This window comes from Peromyscus leucopus, chromosome 9 (assembly GCF_004664715.2).
Source record: "Peromyscus leucopus breed LL Stock chromosome 9, UCI_PerLeu_2.1, whole genome shotgun sequence".
NCBI lineage: Eukaryota > Metazoa > Chordata > Mammalia > Rodentia > Cricetidae > Peromyscus > Peromyscus leucopus.
This window is the reverse complement of record NC_051070.1, coordinates 24,954,341-24,966,918: the sequence shown is the minus strand read 5'-3', so window position 1 is coordinate 24,966,918 and position 12,578 is coordinate 24,954,341. Positions and strand designations below refer to the sequence as shown.

Genomic DNA, 12,578 nt, shown 5'->3' with positions numbered 1-12,578 from the left:
ACTTGTTACTATTCTGTGAAAATTTCCTTTCCTGTGTACGTGTGTGTGTGTGTGTGTGTGTGTGTGTGTGTGTGTGTGTGTGTGTGTGTGAGAGAGAGAGAGAGAGAGAGAGAGAGAGAGAGAGAGAGAGAGAGAGGACAACTGTGTGGAGTTGGTTCTTCCCATCCACGTGCACTCCCGACCTGGAGCTCAGGTCATCAGGCTTGCGTGGCAAGGGCTGTCACCCTCTCAGCCATCTTCATGCTTCCTCCTAATGATGCTCTAAGCAAGAGCCAAAGAGTTAGACAAACGTATTCTGGCTAAACTCTCCGACAGCTGGGAGAACGAGAGTGAATGAGAGAAGTCGTTTCCACGGAGAACAGCAGAAAGGGCATACATTCGGGGCTTTGAAGGAGAGAAAGGGGGGCGGGGTTGGCAGGTGAGCCCAGGCATGGATTTCACCCTTTTCCATGTTCGCCCTCTCTTCACAGGTTAGTGGGGTAAGCAGAAACATGTGGCATTATGTTCCTGCCCCAGCAGCGTGAGCAAGTGACATGTCCCAGTAGCCCTCCATTTTCTCATCCCCTGACGGAGCTGACCGAGAGGTAAATGTTCTGTCCTGTGGCTTCCTGTGTATCTGTTTATGTTCACCTTCAGAAGGACAACCAAGAAAGTCAGCTGGGCCCTACGCTCAACCTGTGTTTTCGTGTTCCTGCTCTTGGACCCTTGGTTGGTTTCTTTGGAGACAATTTCTCACTGTTAATGCCAATTATTACAAAGTTACGGATATCAAATCACAACATATAGTTAATATTCAGCATTATTAGACTTTTTTCAAAGCAAAGTGTCAGATAGAGAGCTGTGCCGGGAACATGTGACACTGTCTTCCAGGATTCCTCCAACAAAGACTGCTTTAGTGGAGCTAAGAGCTGAAGGGTTCGTAATTAGTGACGGTGTTCTATACCACAGCCACTGCTTGGAGAATTTTCTAGATTAAAAGCTAGATGTAAAAACTCTGTGTTCAGTGGCAGAGTGTTTTCTTAGTCTGTGTGAGACCTTAGGCTCAATCCCCAGGAGGATAGCATATAATCAGACAGACAGATAAAACTAAGTAAAACAAAACAAAACAAAAACCCCAGAATTTAAACATAATGGATGCCAAGTATATAAATAAATGAAATATACTTACTGTGAAGAAATTCATACGAATGTTATCCAGCTTGTAATAGCAATAATGAAAAAAAAAAGAAAAAAAAAAAAAAAAAAAAAGCCGGGCGGTGGTGGTGCATGCCTTTAATTCCAGCACTCAGGAGGCAGAGGCAGGTGGATTTCTGTGAGTTCGAGGCCAGCCTGGTCTACAGAGTGAGATCTAGGAAAGGCACAAAGCTACACAGAGAAACCCTGTCTCGAAAAACAAAACAAAACAAAAAGACTTCTTAAAAATGGCCGGGTAGTGGTGGCGCACGCCTTTAATCCCAGCACTCAGGAGGCAGAGCCAGGCGGATCTCTGTGAGTTCGAGGCTAGCCTGGACTACCAAGTGAGCTCCAGGAAAGGCGCAAAGCTACACAGAGAAACCCTGTCTCAAAAAACCAAAAAAAAAAAAAAATAAATAAATAAAATAAAAAAAAATGGCTGGGCGGTGGTGGCGCACACCTTTAAAAAAAAAATCAGAGCCATTTTATAAAGAACTTTTGACTTTTGACATGGGCTGACCCAGAGTGTAAAGGCTCCTGACTCCAAGCTGGAAGACCAGAGTTCGATCCCCACATAGTAGAAGGAGAGACCAGACTCCCGAAAGTTTCCTCTGACCTTCACACAGACATTTACTATGGCTGTAAAATGTAAAAAATGTAAAATAAAATTTGTGATGGAATTATTATGTAAATAATAACTGAAATATTCAGTTTTTTAAAACTGAATTTGTTCTGTACCATCTTATTTAAAAATATATTTTATATTTTTTTCTTTGAATGTGACTCTTGTCTAGCGAGCATTGCTTTTTAAATTTTTTCTTTTTCTCCTTTCTTTTCCTCCCTCCCTCCCTCCCTCCCTCCCTCCCTCCCTCCCTCCCTCCCTCCCTCCCTCCCTTCCTCCCTTCTGAATGTTGGACTCACAGGCACGCGCACCGTACTCACCGGCAGCCAAAGGGCTGTTTATATGTTTCTAAATTCTGGAAGTCTGTACGTTTAAGGACTCTGTTGAGGCAAATCTTTGAAGGGGGGAAATGTGCTGTCAAATTTCACTTCTGTTTCTTTCTTTCTTTTTAAAATCGTCTCAAAATAGCGCAGCCTGGCCTCAAAGTCTCTCTGTTGCTGATGAGGACCTTGAACTTCTGATCTCCGTACCACTTTTCAAGTGCCAGGATTATCGGCATCTGCCACCACAGCTGGTTTTGTGTGATCAGGGGACCAGACACAGGGCTTAGAGCATTCTGGGTAAGCCCTCTAACGATGGAGCTATACCCCCAGCCCTCTATTTTGTTTATAATAAAAATGTTTCAAAGCTCTGGCTTGCTCCTTTCTTTGTGGAAATAACTCCCCAAACTGGAAAGAAAAGCCATCTGACAGTCTTACTTGAGAGCCTTGACTTTCTTGGAGAGTGTTTGTTCATCTGCTGAGTTGGCAAGCTGTCTGAGGGCAGAGGTCCTGCAGACCTTAGTTACTCCTGCATTGTTAGCACTCTGTGTGGCATATGCTTAGACATAGGCTGTAGACGGGCTTCATTACTGACCATGCATGTATATTTTTCTTCTGGAAACAGTGCATTGTGTGTTTTCCTGTAATGGTTGGGGATGAGTATAGACCAAATTGTTGGAGCCACATCTTCTGTCTCTACGCCTTATTGTAAATAGTTTTTTTCTGGCTGTTCTCCCTCTGCCTGTCCCCTCCCATACTGTTTAGTTGGAATGGACCCAAGACGGAGGTCAGAGGTCTTGAGTTCTGGGCTGTTTTGCTAGCCCAGAGGCCCTGGGGTGATAGGACTGGTTTTGTAGGGTCTCAAAGGCAAGTTGGGTTTTAGAAGCTGTGGTGGTTTGAAATCTATAAACACTATACTATACTCTATTTTCCACTCATGACATAGTCTAATCATTACAGTCCAAGGAACACCTGAATTTTTATTATTTGTATTTAGTAATTCGTGTGTGTGTGTGTGTGTGTGTGTGTGTGTGTGTGTGTGTGTACACACCGATGATGGATGATGTGGAGGAGGGCACTCATGCTGAGGCATGTGTATGAAGCTCAGGAGACAGTTTCACTCTAGAGTTGGTTCTGTCCTCCTACCTGACCTGGGTTTGGGGTACTGAAGTCAGATCACCAGGCTTGCATAACAAGTACCTTTGCTTGCAGAGTCATTTGGCTCGGATTTTTCTACCCTGCTTAGTGGTAAAGGGTTTGTGCCGTGCGCATGAGGCCCTGGGTTAGATCCCAGCACCCCAAAGATCACCTATCATAAACATATCAGAATGCTTGCCTTAGCTGACAGTTGGGGACTATGATGTGTGTGTGTGTGTGTGTGCGTAGTCAGATCACTGTGTCTATAGCATGGTTTCCACTCAATGTATATCACTTTCTTCTTCAGGTTGTGAAAATTATAAGCCAAATCATTGGCTGTTGGGAATTGCCTGTATTTCAAATGGAGGACCAAATCACACACACCTGTCACTCTGTTCCTGACTCAAAATGACTCAGAGATGGATTCACATCTGGATCCAAGTAGTGTTGCTTATCTTGTGTACTAGGGGGATTCTCTATGAGACTGAGAAGGTGACAGCTGGCATGCTGCTGGATTATCTAGAGGGAAAGAACATAAAAATTGCCCTTGGTAGTTAAGAGCTGATAAAGCAATCAATGTGCAAGGGTTGATCATTCAATGAACCACCGATAGCCTATGGCTAAAGGGCATTGCTGGGATAATTTAATGATGTGTGATTTGGAAGATAGGGTAGATTTGAAATGACTACGATTTAGTTACATAGAAATAAAAAGAGCTGACAGTACATTGATAAAATGCTAAAATGTTCTTGTGTGTGTAGGGTGTTATGAAATACTGTCTATTGGACATGTCATGGCTGTTCCACTCATGAACCACTGTGACTGTGGTTACCTGCACCAGGTTGAGCCAAGACCAGTCAACATTCCATAAGGCTCCATTAACCCATCCACTGGACTCAGCAGACACACGCAGTGGGGAGGCTAGGGGTAGGTATGACTATGGTGCATATATGGAATACATTATATTATAGACACACATGGAATTGCCAAAGAATGAAGAAGAGATACTTTATTTTATTTTCGAGACAGAGTGATTTCACTGTGTAATCCTGCCTGTCCTGGAACTGTAGACCAGGCTGGCCTCAAACTCAGAGATCCACCTGCCTCTCCCTCCCAGGTTGCTGCGATTGAAGGCTTGCACTACCACTGCCCAGCTAGAAAAGACAGTGGTTTTTGTTTTGTGGTTTTTTGAGACAGGGTTTCTCTGTGTGGTGGTGGGGGCGGCGGCGGCGGCACACACCTTTAATCCCAGCAATTGGGAGGCAGAGGCAGGCGGATCTCTGTGAGTTCAAGGCCAGCCTGGTCTCCAAAGCGAAAAGATAGTTTTAAAGAATAAATGAACGGAATGAATGCTTTGAAAATGACTTTGTGTTTGTATAGAGGTGCGGAAGTGGTTTAGCACTGGGTCCTCAGTGTCTGGCTTTGCAGGCATCTACTGGGTTCCTGCTTATTGAATCCATCAATGTCTTTTCATTAAACCACAGAGTGTCCTGCTCGAATGTATGTGGCTTACTTTTTTCTTGCTTCTAAGGTGAATGACCAAGTTACTGGGGAGTTCAGCTGAATTGTTTGATGGTCCACGCATAGTATGCTTTCGCAGCCACGTTTGTCTGGTTTTTCCTTCCTTCCCCAGCATCACCAGGTGCGTTCCACATGTGCAAATATCTAGATGGAACTTCTGCAATGGCAGGCAGTTTCATCACAGCGATCTTACTGTTTAGGAAAAGCACACCAACAGGTTATCCAATACCAAGTGGTCAGCCCTGCCTGAAACATGCATACAAGTAACTGAGCAGGCTGTACCCATGTATTTAGAAATATAAATGTATATAATGTGTACATATATAATGAATATATATATATATATATATAACATTAATGAAAAAAAAAGAAGCCATGAGTTTGAAAGAGAGAAAGGAGGAGTACACGGGAGGATTTGGCAGGAGGAAAGGGAGGCAGAGCCAGGTGGATCTCTGTGAGTTTGAGGCCAGCCTGGTCTACAGAGCGAGATCCAGGACAGGCACCCAAAACTACAGAAACCCTGTCTCTGAAAACAAACAAACAAACAAAAAGAATAATAAAACACAGCATACCAAGTTTAGTCAAGTGGTGACTATAAAGTTACTTTGGGTAAACTTGACTTAACATGAGTAGTTTTACATATCAAACAACAAGTCGAGTTAAAAATGCTCCAAGAGGCAGAGGCAGGCAGATCTCTGTGAGTTTGAGGCCAGCCTGGGCTACAGAGTGAGTTCCAGGAAAGGTGCAAAGCTAGACAGAGAACCCTGTCACAAACAAACAGACAAACAAAATGCTCCAAGAGCATATCTGCACTTGTCAATCTTAATGTGAGGTTAGGACATTCAACATACTCATTGTTAGGATCTTTCCTTTTTTACCTGTTTAGGAAGAATGCTGGTTGGGACTAATTTAGTTCCTGCTTTTCAACTGACTCATTTTTCTTCAGGTACTTAATTTTTCATGCAAAAAAAAAATTCAAATGTTCTTCTTACAAAACTTCACCTTACAAGGCAGTGTGTGACACACATGAAATTGCCTTTTTTTGAAATGTCACATCAGACATTCTCAACCCTCTTGTTCTTAATAAATACAAATAATTCCACCTATTTTAAATTTCATGAGAGAGCAAAGCACATATCTTCCTCTGTAATTTAATGTTTTCACTTGGATTTTTCCTTACCAGTGCTGAGTCTCAGTCTCTCTCTCTCTGTCTCTCTCTGTCTCTCTCTCTTACAGATTGAACCCAGGGCCTTGTTTATATAGGGTAAATGCTGTATCCCCAGGTCCAACTCCCAGCTGTTCTACACTGTTCCACGTTAAGTAGTCGTCAACAGCATCCTACTCAATGTTTTTTTTTTTAATAGTTTTTCTATCCTCCTCCTTTGATTCCTTCCGCTGCCCCATATGACCATTCTAAAATAGCCTCCTGCCCGCGTTTCTTCAAGCGCTTCCGTTTCCTCTAATGAACTGCTTCCGGCTCATCCTGCCTGCTTTGGTCTTGTGTATTGACCGCAGAGGTCAACAGGTGACATGCTGAAGTTTCCCTCACCGCAGATCCTGGAGGACGATGGACCACGGTTGACCTGCAGAACTGTCTCCATTGAGATTGCCTATCAACTTGAGGGCCAGGGGCAGGGGGATAACAGCAAGGACCTTGGAGCTCCACCGCCGACTAGCTGTCATCCTCAGAAGCAACACCTACGCTGCAATCTGCTTCACATCGTAGTCAAACTTTGCCGAAGAGCGATGACTGAGTGCTCAGCCCCTGCAGTGTGGACCGTGCCCCACCATAGCTACAACTCTGAAAACGGCTCTTTCAAGGCCGCGTGGTTGACACCTTTTGGATGTCTCTTAGGCCTTTCATCACTTTCCAGGAACCGCTCCAGACATCTCATGGATTCCCACTTCACCTTTCCCCTTCCCTGGGTTTCAGCAGCACGTCTCGACCAGTCAGCTCTGCTTGGGAAGAAACAAGATTCGACCCAAATCTGATCAAGCTGTGAGACGTCGTCACAGGGTTCTAACTCAACCCCGTTTCTGTGATTTTCCTGGCCTGGCTTTCCACCTTGCGTGGGCTTCCTTCTCAGGCCGGCAGGAGAGGGCTGAGCCAGTATGCAGTTAGTTTATCTCCCATGCCAGCAGAGGGAAGGTGAAGCAGTATTTCTAAGAGTTATTCTGAAAAGATGGTTAAGAATTTAACGGGCTTCCTGTAACACTTTACTTCTCTCTCTCTCTCTCTCTCTCTCTCTCTCTCTCTCTCTCTCTCTCTCTCTCTCTCTCTCTCTCTCTCTCTCTCTCTCTTTGAGATAAGGTCTCATTGTGTAGTCTTTGCTGACCTTGACCTCACAAAGACCCACCTGCCTCTGCTTCCTGAGTCTTGAGATTAAAGGTGTTTATCACCAGGCCTTGAGTTCCTCTTTGAAACCACCAGCAGAGATGTTCTGCTTTCCTTGCAGCCCAGGGCCCCAAGAAGATAGGATTATGTTAAAAAAACAAAACAAAACAAAACAAAAACCAGTGTCCAAGAACCACAACAGCATTCCTTTGGAACTTTTTTTGTTTTGCTTGTTTGCTTTTGTTTATTTGCTGTTGTTTTGAGAAGGTCTCAGTTTGCAGCCCTGGCTTTTCTGAATTTGAATAATAAAAATCCATTTCTGCCTCTGCCTCCTAAATGCTGGCATTGCTGGCACATGCCACCACACCCATTTTGAGTTTTTTTGTATTTAAAAAATTGATGCCTGGTCCTGTATGAGTTTGGTATATTGCTGTGCTGTAACTAGGAAATATGTTGCATGGCCAACAATAACAACCGAATGGTGAGTCAACTAAAAGCCACACAGCCAATTATTTCATATAAAACTTATTTTTAAAACATCACGGCAGGCTCTCATCAAAGAAACTTCCCTTTGCAACAAAGATCATTACAGAAAACCACAACCCATCAAAATGAAGATGTGTAGAGCCCAGTCCCAAATGATACGTCAAAAACACAACTTCTCCATGTACAGCTCGGGAGCCATTGTGGAAAAAGAGAGGGGAAGACAGTAAGGGCCTGAGGCACTGGCAGTTTGTTGTGAGATTCTGTCTCCTAGAAATCTCAGAGGAAAACCAAGAAAGAAAGAAAGAAAGAAAGAAAGAAAGAAAGAAAGAAAGAAAGAAAGAAAGAAAGAAAGAAAGAAAGAAAGAAAGAAAGAAAGAAAGAAACGTCAGAGAAGTTATACTCATGAAAGCTCACCAACATGGCTGCCTAAACAAGACCCGAATAAGGACAACACCAGCAGATGTGCTAATAGGGAAGGAGAAGGTTTCAACTAGGCTTCAACCTGAGACAAAAAGCTACTGCCACTAAGGATGCTGTGAGTGGGAGACATAGTGTTCCCCAGGGAAGAGCACACCGGTTGGTTATCCAATACCAAATGGTCAGCTCTGAAATAGTCATATACATACAAGTAACATATATACATTATGCAGACTGAGCAGGTTGTATTTATGTGCATTTGTAACAATTAAAGACAAAGAGGCCATGAATTTGAAAGCGAGCAAGGTGGGACATACATGGGAGGGTTGGGAAGGAGGTAAGGGAAGGGAGAAATGATGTAACTATATTATAACCTTTAAAAAGAAAAATAGTATTAAAAAATTACCAGGTGTGGTGGTCCTTTCTTTTAATCCAAGCACGAAGCAAGCTGAACTCTGAGCTTGAAAGCAGTCTACTGCTGTATAGAGCAAGTTTCAGGACAGCCAGGACAACACTCACACACACACACACACACACACACACACACACACACACACACACACGCACGCACGCACTTGTGCGCACACACAGAGAGAAAGAGAGACAGACAGAGTTAGTGAGTCATGACTGGTTATTTGAGGAACCTTCCCTCTTGAGTTTCTGGGAAAAGAACTTTCCATCTTAGAAGGTGTATCAGTGGTAGGGCTGATGGAACCCTGATTCCAAGTGCAGCACTTTCTCCTGCACATCTGCTTTGCCTTGTTTTCAGGTGGACATCTGGGCGGGGGGCTATAGCTTGGTCTTCATTCTCATGTAGAAAGGGGCAAAGGAGAAACCATCATCCCTCCTGGGCAGCCATTTACACCACCTGTGTTCTTTCTTCCTTGCTGTGAGAAGATCTTGCCATACCGAGTTTCTTTGTCATGTTATTTGTAGTTTGGGATTGTTTTTATATCATTCTCTTCTGACCTATATGTTGAACGCTTTCTTCAAACAGAGTAGAGGTCCTAAGAATATCTTCACACTCCCCAATAAAATCATAGCTGTCTGCTTGCTGAACGGGTCTCTTGGTCAGTGTCCAATTCCATGATGAAAGGAGAAAACTGACTCCCACAAGGTGTCTTCTCATCTCCCCATGTGCACACCGTGATATTCACACCACACCCACACACCTACCCACCCACAACGACTCTCCCCCTCATTCACAAACAAAACAAATGCAATGCCTATTTTTTAATTTTAGTGATCTCTGGCAGTTTTTCTTGGCCCCCCTTCTTTTCCTCAGTACTTCAGGGTCCTAAGACTCTGGAAGGCCATCTTGCTTTCTTCTCCCCTGGCTTCATGTTGTCTTGGAGCAATGCTTTCACTCAAACCTGCATGTGCTGACGACTCTCGAGTCTGCAAATTCTCGTTCATGGAGTTCTGAGCTGTCCTCTCTCATCTAGTCATGTTGGACATCACCTCATAATCCCATGTGCATCTCAGACTCCTTACAGCCCAAACTCAATTGGCCAACATAATCAAAATACCAGGACATCATCTTGTATTCTCAATCCCAGGAAATGGCACAGTCAGTCAGATATTATTCTCCAAGACTCTTTAAAAAAAAGATTTATTTTATGTGTATGAGTCTTTTGCTTATGTATGAATGTTTTGCCTGTGTGTCTATGTGCAACACGTGTGCCTGGAGCCTAAGGAAGTCAGAAGAGGGTGTTGGATCTAGATGCGGAGTTACAGATGATTGTGACCATATAGGTACTGGGCATTGAACCCAGGTCCTCTGCAAGAGCAACAAGTGCTCTTAACCACTTAACCAACTTTCCAGTCCCATTCTCCAAGTCTTTTTTTTTTTTCAAGACAAGGTTTCTCTGTGTAGTTTTGGTGCCTGTCCTAGAACTCACTCTGTAGACCAGGCTGGCCTCGAACTCAAAGAGATCCACCTGCCTCTACTTCCCGAGTGCTGGGATTAAAGGCATGTGCCACCACCGCCCGGCTCCATTCTCCAAGTCTTTGTACAGTACTTTTTGCCCTTGACATTGGAACAATCATGGAGTCAGATTGGTCTAGTCACTGACATTTCACATTGACTCCATAGCCAGTGAGGAATCTTTTCTGTCCTACCCTTTCTCTACAGTTCTTATGTTTCTGTGTGACCCCTAGGGCACATCACACTTTGGCCAATCCCTCCCTTCATAACTGTAGGAATCTCATCTATTTTTGTTAAAACTCCTCATTTTCAGTGGAGGACCTTAAACCCAAAGTTCAGGAAATGTTAGATGGTTATTGAGTAGCTTTTGAAGTCTGAACACCAACTAAGCCAGAATTCTTTTCTTTCTTTCTTTCTTTCTTTCTTTCTTTCTTTCTTTCTTTCTTTCTTTCTTTCTTTCTTTCTTTCTTTCTTTCTTTCTTCCTTCCTTCCTTCCTTCCTTCCTTCCTTCCTTCCTTCCTTCCTTCCTTCCTTTCTTTCTTTTTCAGGTTTATTTATTCATTATGTATACAGTGGTCTGCCTGCATGTATGTCCGCAGGTCAGAAGAAGGCATCAGATCTCATTATAGATGGTTGTGAGCCTCCATGTGGGTGCTAGGAATTGAACTCAGGTCCTCTGGAAGAACAGCCAGTGCTCTTAACCTCTGAGCCATCTCTCCAGCCCCCTCTTTTTTTTTTTTAAAGAATTTATTTATTTTTATTTTATGTGCATTAGTGTATGTATGTCTGTGTGAGGGTGTTGGGTACCCTGGAACTGGAGTTACAGACAGTTGTGAGCTGCCATGTGGGTACTGGGAATTGAACCCGGGTCCTGTGGAAGAGCATTCAGTGCTCTTAACCACTGAGCCATCTCTCCAGCCCCAGAATTATTTTCAAATAGTCTTCCCAGCTTGAGGTGTAATGCTCTTCCTTGACAGACTTGGTTTGCAGTTGAAGTGGGTGGGGCATGTGGGAAAATGCCAGAAATTGTGCCCTGTGGCTGTGAGTGCCAGGTCAGGGCCAGTGTAAACAATTGAAAGCAGGTCAGAGATCCTTATAGGACTGGATAAATCTAGGAAGCTAAGGCATGAAGCCAATTATTTGGGTTAGCGTTTGTGTTTGTGAAGAGCATGTCTGGAAAAAGATCTTAGGGTTAATCTCAGGCCCATGAAACACGTTACAGGGTTCACCCAGAAAAGGGTGACATGATATATTAGCATCCCAAGAAGTTCAAAGAAAAAAATGAAAGTCCTGGTTATTAAAATGAATGGTCCCTAATGTAGTGGGAATATGTGGTTTATTGGGGAGGAGACAAGCGAGAGAAGTTTACTTTGTTGTTGTTGTTGTTTTGTTTTGTTTTTCGAGACAGGGTTTCTCTGTGTAGCTTTGGAGCCTGTCCTGGAACTCACTCTGTAGACCAGGCTGGCCTTGAACTCACAGAGATCTGCCCGCCTCTGCCTCCCAGGTACCGGGACTGAAAGTATTTACCACCACCACCTAGGCAGAAATTTACGTTTTAGTATAAGTAGCAATAGAGTAAACGTAACAGCTCCCAGTAGTGGGAAGTTGATTTTTTTTTTTCCTGGTTTATTTTTATGGACAACACCCCAAATTTGATACATATTTCCACAGATATCCCCAAAGACAAGCCACTCTCTTGGATAACTTGGGAAAAGTTGGTTTCTTTCTTTGTTCTGAATGGTTCTACTAATCATGATTTTCCCTCCAAGGCTAATAAATACTGTTACTCTAAACATTTTTGGGTAACTCCGTGTCAAAGCTGTCCATATCAGGTGGTTTCCTTTCTCTTATATATTTTCGGTTACATTTATTTATTTGTATTTTGTATGTGAGTGTGTGTGTGTGGAGGTGTGCACACCATGGAGAACAGAGGACAGCTTAGGGGAGTTACTCTCCTTTTGGGCTGGGGAGCAGTCAGGTTTGACAGCAAAGGACCTCTACCTGCTGAGCCATCTCTGGACCCTGTCTTCTTTGAGAGGGACTTTTTTTGTCCCCCTGAGAGTGTGAACACAGTCTCCCGCTACTACTAATTGCGCCATCGAGTTTTCCGAATCCGGGGAAATCGCAGGGGTCAGCACATCTTGAGTGTGATGAATAGGCTCCACCCTGGGAAAACACCTTCGTGTTCATGGCATCTCCTTGGCCCGGCAAGTATGAGAGTGACCTTTATACAGAGAAAGATTATGCAGAGTTTAGTTCAAATATATGAAAATTGATTTCAACATATTGAAATTAAATTCATAATCTATATACTTAAGTAATAAGGTATCAATTCTTGGTTTAGGTTAAAACTTTTAATTTTTGGTCTTTTTTGTTCCATTTATCATATACATCATATACATCATATATATATATATATATATATATATATGATATAGATGCGTATTTGCTTTCAGTGCTGGGCGTTGAACTCATGGCCTGGCACATAACTAACAAGTACCTCTTCCACCAAGTTGCATCCCTAGTAATCTTAGTTTACCACGTAGGCCTTTGGCTTTCAATCTTTCTGTTTCAGTCTTCCAAGTAGTTGGGATTGCAGGCCTGTGCCACCAAGCCTGGATGACGCAAATACAAATCTTA

General features: G+C 43.3%; 1 non-coding gene across 1 annotated transcript; it reads right to left on the bottom strand.

The window, feature by feature from the left end:
- Window positions 1-11,992: 11,992 nt before the first annotated feature.
- On the bottom strand, window positions 11,993-12,153 carry LOC114698478. Its single transcript, XR_003735356.1, has one exon. It is a non-coding gene; the product is annotated as a U1 spliceosomal RNA (small nuclear RNA).
- Window positions 12,154-12,578: the final 425 nt, after the last annotated feature.